General features: G+C 36.1%; 1 long non-coding RNA gene across 1 annotated transcript in view; it reads right to left on the reverse strand.

The window, feature by feature from the left end:
- Positions 1-3,097: 3,097 nt before the first annotated feature.
- Positions 3,098-13,630, reverse strand: part of LOC311432760 — a 51,147-nt gene continuing 40,614 nt past the window's right edge. Inside the window, exons 2-3 of the long non-coding RNA XR_014690296.1 lie at positions 5,208-5,358; positions 3,098-4,638 (exon numbers count right to left, since the gene is read on the reverse strand). This is a non-coding gene — a long non-coding RNA (uncharacterized lncRNA). The remainder of the gene's footprint in view (positions 4,639-5,207; positions 5,359-13,630) is intronic.

Below are 13,630 nucleotides of genomic sequence, written 5' to 3' on the forward strand. Positions count from 1 at the left end.
GTTTTGCACAAGGTCCGCAGGCAATTCTAAGCAAGTGTTTGAAGACCTCTGAAAACAGGCCTAATGTTACTTGCCTTCAGGGTGGCAATATCAGAGTCAAACTCTCATCTAGTGCTTACACTGAAGAATTAACCCCATTATCATACAGGAATGACTTCTGAGTGGCTGCAGCAGTATTAAAAGAACAAAGGGAGCTGGATTTTATATACTTAATAAGGGATTTTAGTGGGTCAAACACAATGTGGGGAGACTGGTTGAATACCAGTGAACGATTTTGTAAAAAACAGAGCATACAGCAGGTTACTTTTTTCCAAATTTAATTGCTTTGCTGTGGGAAAAGAATTTAGGGTAATGTTTGCAATGGAAGCATTTTTGCTGAAATCTCTTCCTATCCATCAATCTTTTTCTCAGTAACATGGGTTGTTTGCTTTTATGAGCTCTGAAATCTGTTTTATTGCTGTAAAATATAGAAGCATGGATTACTTAGGGTTTACTTTCATTTGATTTGATGTGGGTGATTTTTTTTTGTTTGTTTATTTTAAAGAAATTAACCCTTTAATTTTATATTGCCTTGTGCCTAACTTAACCTAGGCCACAAAAACAAGATGATATTTTAAAAGGAAATGTATATAGTTCTGAGGATCTGGGCATTTCTGTGCAGCTGCACGATTTCATCAACTAGAACTGCATTTCTCCACACAGACCTTCACTGATTTTTGTCACTTCCTCCCGTTGCCCTTGTCAAACAGGATTTAAGAAGAAGGAAATGTTCTGTCCATGTTCATCCTGAAAATCACAGCCAGCATCTCCAGTACTATGGTGATCACAGGACAAGTAGTATTGTTCCTTTCACATCCTCCCTTCTTCTTGCTATTTAGTTATTAACCTAACTACATCAAGAAGTAGGTACAACAAGGGTAATTGGAATCAGGTTAGTAGTGTGCTTTCAGCAATAAGAGGTGTATGAGGAAGGAAAGCAGAAGGAGATCTATGTAAGAGTGGTTTAATTGACTTCTGGGTCCAAATGAGGCACTGCTGCAATTTCATTGAATTCCATGATGTTACTCCTGAGAAAATATGGTTTGTAGAGAGATTAGCCCTCTAGGAGAAAATGACACTTTCTCATAAGCCCCTATTTTGTTTTCTGGACGTGTTGAGAGCTTGGAACAGGGTATGAAACAAAAGGGAAAAGAGCAATTACCAGTCAAGGTGGATATAATTAGGCCTAAATCAATGTGATAGAAGTTAAATGCCTCATTTTTATAAGATGGGAAACTGTGTAAGACATAAACAAATTATAGCTTTTTTTATTTTTTTACAGTAATAGAGGCTCCTTGGAACATAAACAAACAGATAGAACCAGGAAGGTTTATGTCAGAGTGCTAATTAAAATCCCAGCCAAGCAAGATAAAAATACTTTGGATTTAACAAGAAGAAGAATAAAACATTTTTTAAAATAACATATGGACAAGCTTTTTCACAAAATACTTATATCATTACAGGAAAAAGATATGGAATAAATAACTGGTGTGTGGAAGATGGAAAATATGTCTTAAATGAGAACTTAGAGTTGGTTGTCAGGACAGTTTTATTAAATGCAAAAACTGAATACCTCTTTAAGCATTTCACCTACTTCTATTCCCAGTACTGGAAACAGCCTCGTTACTACAACATAGACCATTAATGGGCCAGATTCTCCAGCTTTACTAACTGCATCTGGAGCTGTCAGCCTATGAGTCCTCAGGGGACAGAGAAAGAAAAAACAAAACTAAACAAAACTAAATCACAAGTCTCAATAGAGTTAAAACAGTAGAAGTCTTCAACATACATATGTTAGCTAAACTGGAACAACAGAGGTGCAGATGAATATTCCCTTCTCCAGCTGTGCAAGAGAGGTGCTATTCTCTGGCAGGAGGACTGTAACAGCTAACTGGCAGTGTCTAAGGTATGTTAACTTCCTCCACCATCTCAGCTGGTTGCAAGGGTCTCTATTAACTTGAAGAGTGGCATAAAAGTAATTAAACACTACTTGCTTAAATCCAAAGTCCCCACAGTTTGTATGAGGCTAAACATTTACGAGTGCAGAAAACAAACAAACAAATAAACAAACAAACAAACAGACTGGCACAAAGAAATTTATATCTTTTGATAGTCATGAAATTGGTTAAAATTAGTGATTTTAGTAATTAATATCTTTGTGGTTTGGACCAATTTTCTGAACATTTTTAAAGCTTTTTATTACAAGTTTGTTGAAATCCAGCAATTATCCTATTGTCTCATTGTGACTGTCCAGATGAGTCAGCCATTTTTGTTTGGATGGTTATGCAAGAATTTCTTTATTTTCTTTCACAACAACCAAGTTTAACTTTAACTCCCTCAACGCTTCTGTATTTTTGTGAACTTATGCAAAATCAGTTTTGTGAATGTTCTTGTGCAATGCACACTGAAACAAAATGGTCTAAAACAAATTAGTGTTTCTTTTTTGAGTTACTCCCCTACTTCTAATAATTTTTTATTTTTATTTTTTGAATTGAAATTTTAAATAACTGAATTCTAAATCACATAAATCTCAGGCAATACAAATTCTGGAAATGGAATTGCTTTGGAAAGGGAATAACTCATCATGTTTGGATCACCTTCTTATTTTTTATCAAAGAACCAGTAACTATTAGCTAATATCAGCTGTGTATTTGTAAAATGGATACATGGATTCCAAAATATATTTCTATTTCAAAACAGAGTAAAATGATCAAGTGTAAGACATGTTGATTAAGGAATTATTTCTCCTTGGTATATCCATCACAAAACACTTAACAAATTGGTGATGAATAAATGGGAGGGGAAAGTACATTAGGTAGGGATGATCAGGTAGGGTGAATACCTGAGAAACAAGTAGGAGATGTTCAAAAAACTTTTTCTTTATGTGTACTGCCTTAGCAATTGTTGGCTTATTCATACATGTAGGAGAAGTCAAACACTGATACTTAGAAAAGAAACGTCTCAACAGAGGAGGAGACTTATTGGAAAGAAAGCACAGAATTAAAAAGAGAGTTGTACCAGTACTATACAACTTTTTGAAGTTTTTTTTTTTTTTTTTTTTTTTTTTTTTATTTTTATTCCCAGATCACTAAAGATTAGCTATACTATTCCCAAGATCCAAAAAGTGGTTGCATTCAATTCTGCACTTTCTTTCTCCCCAAGCTCTGTTGCTCTGTTAACCATTATGTCTGTACATGGCTATGAGGTATCTCAGTATCCACATAGGACTAAGAGGCATGAGAGCCCCATAAGATCTAAACATATATCTTAGCAATGTGAAGCTTAGACACAAATAAAGCATGTCCATTGCCCCTGTGGTATTTTAAATTATTGTTCTAGACTTTCTACGTTTCATTTGCTGTTTTTCATATTGCAAAAGGTTTTGTCTCCTTGTGTTATATTCAAATGTTTTTACCTATGATTTGTCTTTTATCCACTAGTTCCTCATATCTTTTCAGCAAATCTTTCCAAAGATGCTGCCTTGGAAAACATATATAGAGTCCACATATACTAAGAAATGTTAATGATGCATTCTTAAGTATGCATGTACAAACCCTGTTAATGGCAGGGGATGATCAGTACAATGCATCACATCCAGGAGTACAGCTTGCTTGTGTTACTTTATGTACTGTATGGCACACAGTATGGTCAACAGAGTATTAACAGTTAAGTAGTTGAGGCATATGAGATAAAGCATATTAAAATATCTTTATCAAAAGACTTGTCTAGAAAAAAATTAAAGAACTTCCAAGTTTTCCTGGGGAACTTGCATTATTCATAAACTATTAATTCAGTTAAAAATATTCACTATTTTGAATGAAAATAAAACTATTATTTTTAGTAAAAGTTAAAGACAATTTATTGTCAACTAACATTGTCATTCTTTTCCATTTTCTTTATTTAAGTTTAAATAATCAGAAATTATGAAATGTTTATGAAGACCTGGTGCTTCCTTTCTTTTCTCTCTCTCCTCTATCTCTTCCTCATCTCTTTGTTCACCAACATAAATTTATCAATAAATGAGAACATTATTTTAAGTTCTATGCTTTTTTGGCTAATAATTTAACCACCACAGGTTTATTTTACATTTCTTTAATCAAAATAAAGCTAACAACTGAGAAGCAATAAGCAATGCTTTTGCTGCTTTTCTGTGTTTCAAAAGCTAATGTCTTCCTTGTTCTTTTATACAATTGCTAGTACTGCATCCAAAGAAGAAAAAATACAAAGTGCCCTTGTACAGATCCAGTTCCATAGTTCTATTCAGAGTGTTTTCTAAGTCAAATATGTGGGATATAATCCCCACTGCTAGCCTGATTTGTGCTTCCATTTTCATGTCACTAACTAACTTCTATGAAGATAGAAGCACAGAAGTTAACTCAGGTATGTCCTGATATTTTTTATGGAATATATTTGAGGTACTCAGCTCTAATTGAATAGTTACTAACTTGATGAGGGAATACAAGCCAGCTATGCTGCAGAAATTCCCAGCTCTGTTTTAGATCCTGGTCTTCCACACTTCAGACTCACATCCATGGGGACAAAGCTGCAACATTAGTCTACGGCCACAACTTCCAAGGCTTCTTAGAATCATAGAATGTTCTGTGTTGGAAAAAAAAAAAAAATGAAAGATCATCTAGTTCCAACCCTGTGCCATGGGCAGGGACACCTCCCACTTGGTCAGGTTGGTCAAAGCCTCATACAACCTGTCCTTGAACACTTCCAGGGGTGGGGCATGCACAGCTTCATTGGGCAATGTGTTACAGTGCTTCACCATCCTCTAATAAAGAATTTCTTCCTAATATGTAATCTAAATCTATTATCTTTCAGTTTAAAGAGTTTTGTTGTTGTTGATTTTGTTTTTTAAAGAGTTTAAACTCCTTGTCCAATTAGTACATGCCCTTGTAAAAACTGTCTCCAGCTTCCCTGTAGGTACCTTATAGTCTATAGGGTACTAATACTATATATTAGTATAAGGTCTCCCTGGAGCCTTCTCTTCTCCATGTTGAACAACCACAACTCCCTTGTAGGAGAGATGCTCCAGCCCTCTGATCATCCTTGTGGCCCTCCTTTGACTCACTCCAATAGGCCCATGTCCTCCTTATTTTGGGGACCCCAGAACTAAACACTAGGTTGGGTCTCACAAAAATGGAACAGAGGGAGAGAATCACCTTCCTTGACCTGCTGGCCATGCTTCTTTTTATGCATCTCAGGATATGGTTGGCACAAGCACATCGCTGGCTCATGTTGAGCTTCCCATCAACCAACACCCGCAAGTTTTTCTCCGTCAAGGATTCTCTCATAGGCTTCTAAGCTTCTTGCCTGGATGTAGAAAAAATGTAAAAAAAATATATCCTTTTTTATCCTTTAATCATTGTCATTATGACCACACATTTTTTATAGAGTAATGGAATAATTTAGGTTGGAAGAGAACCATAGGTATCATCATTCAAAGCATGGGCAATATCATGCAATGCATTGCTTTCATTAATAATACTTATTTTAGAACACAATTTGTAAGGATCTTAACTATTAATAGTTTTATAAAATTAGAAAGATAAGTTCATCTGATCTATTGTAGTAGATTTTTGGGGAGAAGAAACTAGAAAGAATCAGTAAGGAAAGTAAATAACAGAAGGAGTGGGTACTCAGGAAGCTGCTATCTTTTCTCCTAGAATATATTTTAAGGAAAACTTGCAGCTATTCCAAAAATCAAGGAGTCTGGTTTTGCATTTCCCTTTGGAAGGGACCTTACCACACTGAGGTAATTTAACCACGAAAACTTCCAAACCAGGAAGAGGCCAGGGGCAAAGTTGCCTGGATTTTTACACTGTCCCCAGCACAGTTTTTTATTACTGCATCCCCTCAAGTCCCTAGGCTGCAACAGATATCAAAGTCAACTTTCCAAATCTATTTTTACAATAATTCAAGCTGTTTTAATGCAGTGTTTTAACATTTTTCCATCTGTAGTACATTTATAGTATGGAAGCCAATTATATGTGAAAATGTAAAGTGGTCTCAGTTAATGAAAAAAATACAGACCACATGTACACAGAAGTATAAGCTCTGTGTTATTCCTTACATTTGTCCAATGCAGACAAATGTAAATATATTTCTTTCAGCTTGTTCAGGAATGTTATTGGTACTATATACTTCATTCCCATGTCTCAGCTTTACTCAAAGTAGATGTGAACAATAAATAAAATTACCACTAAGGTTACTAAAAAAAAAAAAAAAAAAAAAAAAAAAAAAAAAAAAGTGGCTGTTATAATCAGACAAGTGATGCTATAAAAATGATATTTCAGTGTTTCATATTTATTCTCCCTCAGTGACTTCCTTATCATATGTGCTCATTTTGCAAGTCAAAACAAGATTCTTCTACCAGTACTGCAGTTACACGTTTCTTGGAAAGCAGACAATGTTCTTCTACTCTCTTTTCCAGTGATAAGGATTTTAGAATAAAAAATATTAAGAAAAAATATACCCACCATCCATCATATGGATGATGGCACAGGAGGTTAAATAATGAGAGTTTGCAGTACAGATAGTGGAAAACATTTATTTATAGTTAAATGTATGAAAATAATACCGAACCTGAGACTGCCATTTTGTGATTGTGTTTCTGATCGCAGTGTCTTCACACCAACAGCATGCCATAAGGTATGGCAACCATAGGCATTAATGTTGCACAGACTTTGATAGTGTAGCGTGTTTAAAACAGCTGAAATTATATTGTCTTGTTAGTCAGCATCTCTAGTGAGCTGAATGAGAGCTCAAGTCTGGATTTGACTCTGGGGATATCCCTTTCCAGTAACTCAGTAACTCAGAAAGGGGCACAGAGAAAAATTGTGATGCAAAGGCTGTTTCAGTATTTCCTTGTGGGAACACAGGCAAGTATACCTCAACATCATCCTCTCCCTTCCCACCAGCTGTTGTCCAGCTGGGGTGGCAGTTGGAGTGTGCTGAAGGGTTTGTCCTCAACAGATGCCTTGCTCACATTTCTTGAAATACCCTGAAAGGCCAGTGTGACATATTAGACTGCATCCTAAAATTTTATGTACTATGTTCGTTACCATGTTTCCTGGCAGAATTTTGGCATATGTATGGAAAAAAAAAAAAAAATAAAAAAAATCTATAATCAAGATTGTTTTCCACCTTGAACTGTCTTCAACATCCTTCAAAGAAGACCATCACTTTTTTTCAGACTTCTAGCTAATTAAGATGAAATCATGAGTACTCAATTGCTATACTTGAAAACACATGATTTATTTATTTATTTTATTTTTTTTACTGCAGATAAGGTGCACATAGAATGACTGCTGGAACAAAGACTGAATTAAGGCTGCCATTAAAATGTTGGTTTGCCTTGCTTTACAATATTTCAGTGTTCAGATTTTATAGATTGAAAGGTTCTGGATTTGTCATGTGTATTTACTGTATTCACTCTTTCTTGACAAGAAACTATGTCTTCCTGTTTCATATGGACAGGACCAGAACCATGGGTTTATGAAATGGAAAATTTAAAAGAGGTAAAAACAGCTGACATATATATTTCCTCTAACTTGCTTGCTTTGATTTGCTTGAGTTTTCAAAAAACTATTATTTCTGCTACACACTACTAATAAAAGCTTCTGTTTTTAAGCAGCCAGGATCAATTTATGAAGCTTTTGTTTAAACAATCATTAAACAAAATAAATTAATAGCAAAATATGTGCTGCTTCTGATAATCCAGTTAAAATAACAGCAAGACTTATCTAATAAATACTTTCAAAGTTTCACTGAACTACCATTGGAGCATCTGCCGTATTGTTCATTCTCTCTATTCTTCTGCATGAAGGAGGCTAAGTTTATATTGCTCTGATAAAAGAATAATCTTTTTTTCAATAATTTTTATTTTGCCTGATTTTTTAGAACATTTGATGCACTCTTCCTTAGAGTCCAGAATTTACAAGTTTCAATTTGAATGGAATACACAGATTTAGTGCAAACTACCAAAACTTATGTATTTATGTAACTACGAAAATTGTACTAATGTCTTCCATGGGTCTATCTGTGACTCTGAAACTGTATGTGCTACTATACATTAACATGTCTCTTAGAGAGAGATTTTAAACCCTTTTGAGCCTTTTGCAGCCTCAGACTCTGATGATTGCCAAAGATCTTCTATGTTTATGTAGATACCACCCAAGCAAACCTCCCAGTTCTTAACTTCTCTGTTGTTTACCCTTTCCCATTCCATTCCACTCAGCCCTAAACCAGCTTGTCCTTTAAATGTCAGTGAATGGAAACACATTGCCCTCTCACAGACATAGGTACAATTCACATGATTTGCACCAGAATAAGCAACAAACAAGTTGTGTTTACAGTCAATGTATTTTACTTTAGAAGTTCAGCCTTGGGCACTGGCAAGTTACCCTCAGAATTTCCTCCAGCTTGCCCTTTTCTTGATGATATTTTTTCCCCTGACAGAAATCTCTGAATAAGCTTTTACCTTTGCTATTGTTTTTTCTTTCTTTGCAGCTGGTTCCCTTTCTAATGTACAGCTCACTCTCCACAAATAACTCCTCTAGGTGTAAATAAAGTAAGCAGACACTGACTTGTAGCCATGCCACCCAAATTAGCTATAGCTCTAATCACATTTCACCTTTCCTGTCTGAAATGAATAACAATCAAAACTGGCTGCTATTAAAGTCCTGCAAAGCATATCAAAAGCAAACTCACCAATAAAGTTTCACTATGTTTTTCTGAGCCATATTTATCTGGTTCATATTACCGGAACTTGTGATGTCTGTGTAGTGCTGGATCTTTGCCCTCTCCTTTCATTTGTTTTCTTCATAACTAAAAAGCTAGCCTAGGTTAAACAAATATATATATATATATATATATAACAGCTGTAATCAGCAAAAAGGGAAAATCAGATATAGTGTGAGATATCTGAATCAAACAACACAGCTAGGGGCTCAGCCTTGTGATGCTGAATAAGCTGGAAGCTGTTCTCAGGATCCTTTGTTTAAAAACTGAGTACTGAAGAAAGAATTTCAGCCAAGTACTGTCCCACAGTAACTGTAAAAGTCATTTAATTCCTTTTTCATTTCCTCAGATTACAGGCAGTCGAGAATCACACATAGACAGAAAATCTATTCTTGGATTCACTGGAATAAGTGAATCAGTTCAGATTAGACAAGAAAGAGCACAAATCTTTGACTGAAACTTTAGCCAAACAAATCAAGACAGTTTTGGAATATGAAGGAGTTTAATTAGCTTTGTATTATTTACTCCAACTCTTCACTTCATCATTTCTAGTGAAATCAGAAATGGAAATATTAAAATAAATGGGAAAAAAAATGTATTCTCATTTTGTTTCCACTAAATCTGTTTCAGATAGTGAACCAGAGAAAACCTTCCCCTCTCTCAGGACCTGGGAATTATATTAGATGACAAACTAATAATTCAACAACATGTCATTTTTACAAGAAGGTAAATCTCTTTTGAGGATGCAACAGGACTCAACAGTGTCACACACAGAAGAGAACTATTCTGTTCTGCCCAGCTGCTGATTAAGGCTCAGCTAGGGTGCAGTGCTTAGTTAGGGACACTGCGAGAGGTGTGAACAAATCATAGAGTATCCAGGGAAGAGCAAAAAGAGCAGTAAACTCCTAGGATATGTAATCTGTGATGAATGAGTGAAGAACCTTAATATCTTTACTCTTGTAAAGACATATTTATACGGAGAAATTATAGCTGTCTTCTCCTATGTAAAAGCGTTATTATAAATATTTATATGTATTTAGTGACAAATTGCTTACCATAAGAAGGAGAGGAGAGGAGAGGAGAGGAGAGGAGAGGAGAGGAGAGGAGAGGAGAGGAGAGGAGAGGAGAGGAGAGGAGAGGAGAGGAGAGGAGAGGAGAGGAGAGGAGAGGAGAGGAGAGGAGAGGAGAGGAGAGGAGAGGAGAGGAGAGGAGAGGAGAGGAGAGGAGAGGAGAGGAGAGGAGAGGAGAGGAGAGGAGAGGAGAGGAGAGGAGAGGAGAGGAGAGGAGAGGAGAGGAGAGGGGATTTTAATTTGTTGGAAGAATTACTTGAATTACTTAAGATATTGGGAAAATCTTTCTAGATTTATACAGAAGAAAACTCCCCAGCCAAATGGGTTTCATGGAATACCCTTCACTGTAGGTTCTCAGAAGACAGGTTGGAGAAATTTCTCAAAGCCATTAAGTTCTTATAAAATTACTTAAGCAATTGCTTAAATACAATTAGTTGATATTCCTCCAATGCAGAAAATGTTATTAAATAGATCCTTGAGGTCTCTTTCATCCTTACATTTCTATTATATAATTTCCGCAACTGCGATTTCTGTCACATCCACTTTACTTTCACAAGGCATGCTGGAAATCAACTTCTGAAGCTTGTTCATTTTGAAGTCAAAAAGCCCTAGAAGAGACATTTTGTCCACAGTCTGTGTTCCCACTAGAACAGTCCATTCCCATGACATAGAAGTTTCCATTTGGCTGCTATATGGTTGGACTGAAGGTCCCAACCAACCCAAGCTGAAATGAAGCACCTGGGTCCATAGACAGAGGGTGTAGGTGGAAGCTCCAGGTGAGAGGTTGGTCAGGGCCATTAAGGCATGTTAGTGCCTTCAGAGCCATGACAGGAGCACGGCCAGCCTGGCAATTACAGATGGTCACTAACATCTGAAGGCAGGTGCTTCACACTTCCCTTCAGAAAGCTGCCTACTGCTCAACTGCTCAACTTTAAACTACTTTGAGTATTGAACAATAACAGTGAAATCCAGATTTTGACCAATATGGCTGAAATATTTGTATTTGCAGCTCCAACAATGCCTACAAAGAAACTGTAAATTATTTTAGGTTTCTGCAGGATATTTTTCCATGTCTCTCTGCATTTGGAAGCAAACAGATGCACAATAGCAAATAATAAGATTTTATTTCAAACATTTAAAAATGCATTCTGGTGCAGATATGGAAACTAGTCATTTATAAATGAGCTTCTTGATAGAGAAGGTAAATAGATCCCTACATCATTCCTTGCTAGAACCAATGCAAGATGCATGTGTCATATTTACATCCTGCTAACTACAGAAGAGCTATTGTTTGTGTGTCAATTTATTGCATTTAACTTTGAATACAATATATTATATATGAAAATCTAATAAATCTAGCAGAGCAGTGCATAGTGTAGGATTGCACCAAGTTTGGGACCTTTTTGAGCTTCCACTACTAATAATGTTGCTGTGTGCTCGTTGAAGATTTTTTTTTTTTTCAAAAAACTTCAGGATAAATTTGCTATCAAAATTGGTGACAAGCATTTTCACAACAAATGATGATATTTTTAACTCATAATTTATCATGTTATGTGATGTTGTAAATTAAATAAAGCTATTAATTCTGAGTGAACATATCCTTCCAGTGAACAGCAATCAGTTCCCATATGACTGTGCTTTCCACAAAAAGGTGGGGGGAGGGAGCAGATGGAATATATCTCCCATAAGGAAAAAGACAAAAAGTGTTTCTCCAGTATTTTCAAAACCTGACAAGGGAGTTTTCAGTCTGGAATGATAAACTGAATACAATCACTTTTAAAATTAAAAAGAAGCAAAACTGATTAAAATGTTTGTTTAATACCTAAAAATAAATCTGACATCAATTTTTAGTCTCCTTCATTCAAACAGGATGTTATTTGTTGTCAGCAAATTTTGTTCCAGTGGAGATGGGATAAAAACTGAGGTCCAGACTGAACATCCCTTTTTTTCTGGTGGAAAACCTGTGGGTGAAATCATATGTGAAAAATGACATAGAAAAATAGTCCACAAAATCCATCTTGTTCTTGCTAGTTCTTTCACTGAAATCAGAGGGATAAGAAGAAGCATAAGCAAAAGAAAATGACAGCAGACTGAATGCATATCTTGAAACTACTTCTTTAAAATGACTGAGATCCAGAAACCCTAACCCATAGGCTCGTTAGCATTTGTTGAAAACACAAAAAGGCATACCAGACTTCCCATTTACAAAATTAATTTCTCTTCTAACACAGAAGTAACAAACTAAACAAAGATAGCTCTCTCAGTAGTTAAAATGTATATCTGGTGGCAGAAAGACACTTAAATAAACAGCATGAATACAAGTCTACCATCTGTCCACTAGATCTCAACATAGCAGTTATCTTTTCCATCAGTCCTTCTTTCCATTTCAGCAACTCCCAATGGTTTCTTGCATCAAGAATGGAGACTGTTCCGTGTTTTTATAAAGGTGTCATTCTTTCTGTGCCCTTGGAATTTCAACTCTGCTTCTGCTGTCTGCTGCTTGTTGTCCCATTTATCCTCTTAGGGTCCTCAAAGATGTACTTGCTCTAGCAGTTCTTCTTCTTCTGGTTTTCTCCTTCACAGCACTGTTCTGCATTCCAGAATTTAAAGAAAGTATCTCCACTGTTTTTTAATTCAGGACAGAAGTGCATTAAATAGCCGTCTCAGAGCACCTGAACTTCAGGATGAATCTTTGGGATGAATCTTCAGGATTAATCCAGAAGTGTTCCAGGACTGCACTTAATGGACTCCAAATACCAAATGATATTCAATGCACAGAACCAGATTTGAGATCATCCAAAGCAACTCCCTGTAACACAAATTGCATGGAAGTCTTTGATTCTGTTTCACTGCTACTCTGGACCACACTACTTGCTCAGAGAGCCAGATCTTCCTCTGCTCTGATGCCTTCCTCCCAGCTGTCCAGACAGAAAAAGCAATACATTGAATTTACATAAGAAACTGAGCAAAAATCAAGCAGTTTTAACATCTCTCAACTTTTGAATATCTCACTTGTGAACATCACAGTGCGTCGGAGGGAAGGCTTTACTGTTAGCTAGAGGGTTCCTCAGGGAGGTAGGAGTTCTGGCTCAAATCACTGTTCAGTTTGCTTTCCCTCCTTTTGCTGGCTGTCTTCTTTCTCCTAAGAGAACACACTGCATCAGATGTTGTGGGAGAGAGTATAAAGCGTGATCTTCTTCATTCCAGGACATATCTGGGAAGTAAGAATTAAGCTGCTTATTTGCATTTGTTTCATTATGAATATGACCTAAACTGGCACTGAAGTAAAACTGACAGCAGAATTTAAGATGCATCTAGATTTTTAAGAGCTGGATGGAGATATTGTAATTACAAATGAAACACAAAAGGACATTTAGGCAATTTAGTATTCATCTATACTATAGAAAGACCAAATACAGACTCATCAAGCTAATTGTGGTCATACTTCTACATCCACACATTTTGGTTCAGCATGGTACAAAGCCACAGCATAAGTCTTGAACATAATGCAGTCCTGCTAATGCCTAGCCCTGAATGTAAACAGTACTTATTAAGTCACACACTAATTTTGCAGACATAGTAGTGTAAGCTTCCAGCTCCAGAACCAATACAGCCTTCTCTGCAGTTTCTTTTTTAAACATTCTCTATATAAAGTGCACACAAACTTTACATCTCCTATGTGAATACAACTTCCAGCATTTGAATCAGCCTTCCTGGTGTCTCAAAACAGAGAATTGTAATTGTGCAGGTTGTTGCAGATAGAGTCAGATCAA

This window comes from Aythya ferina, assembly GCF_964211825.1.
Source record: "Aythya ferina genome assembly, chromosome: 2".
NCBI lineage: Eukaryota > Metazoa > Chordata > Aves > Anseriformes > Anatidae > Aythya > Aythya ferina.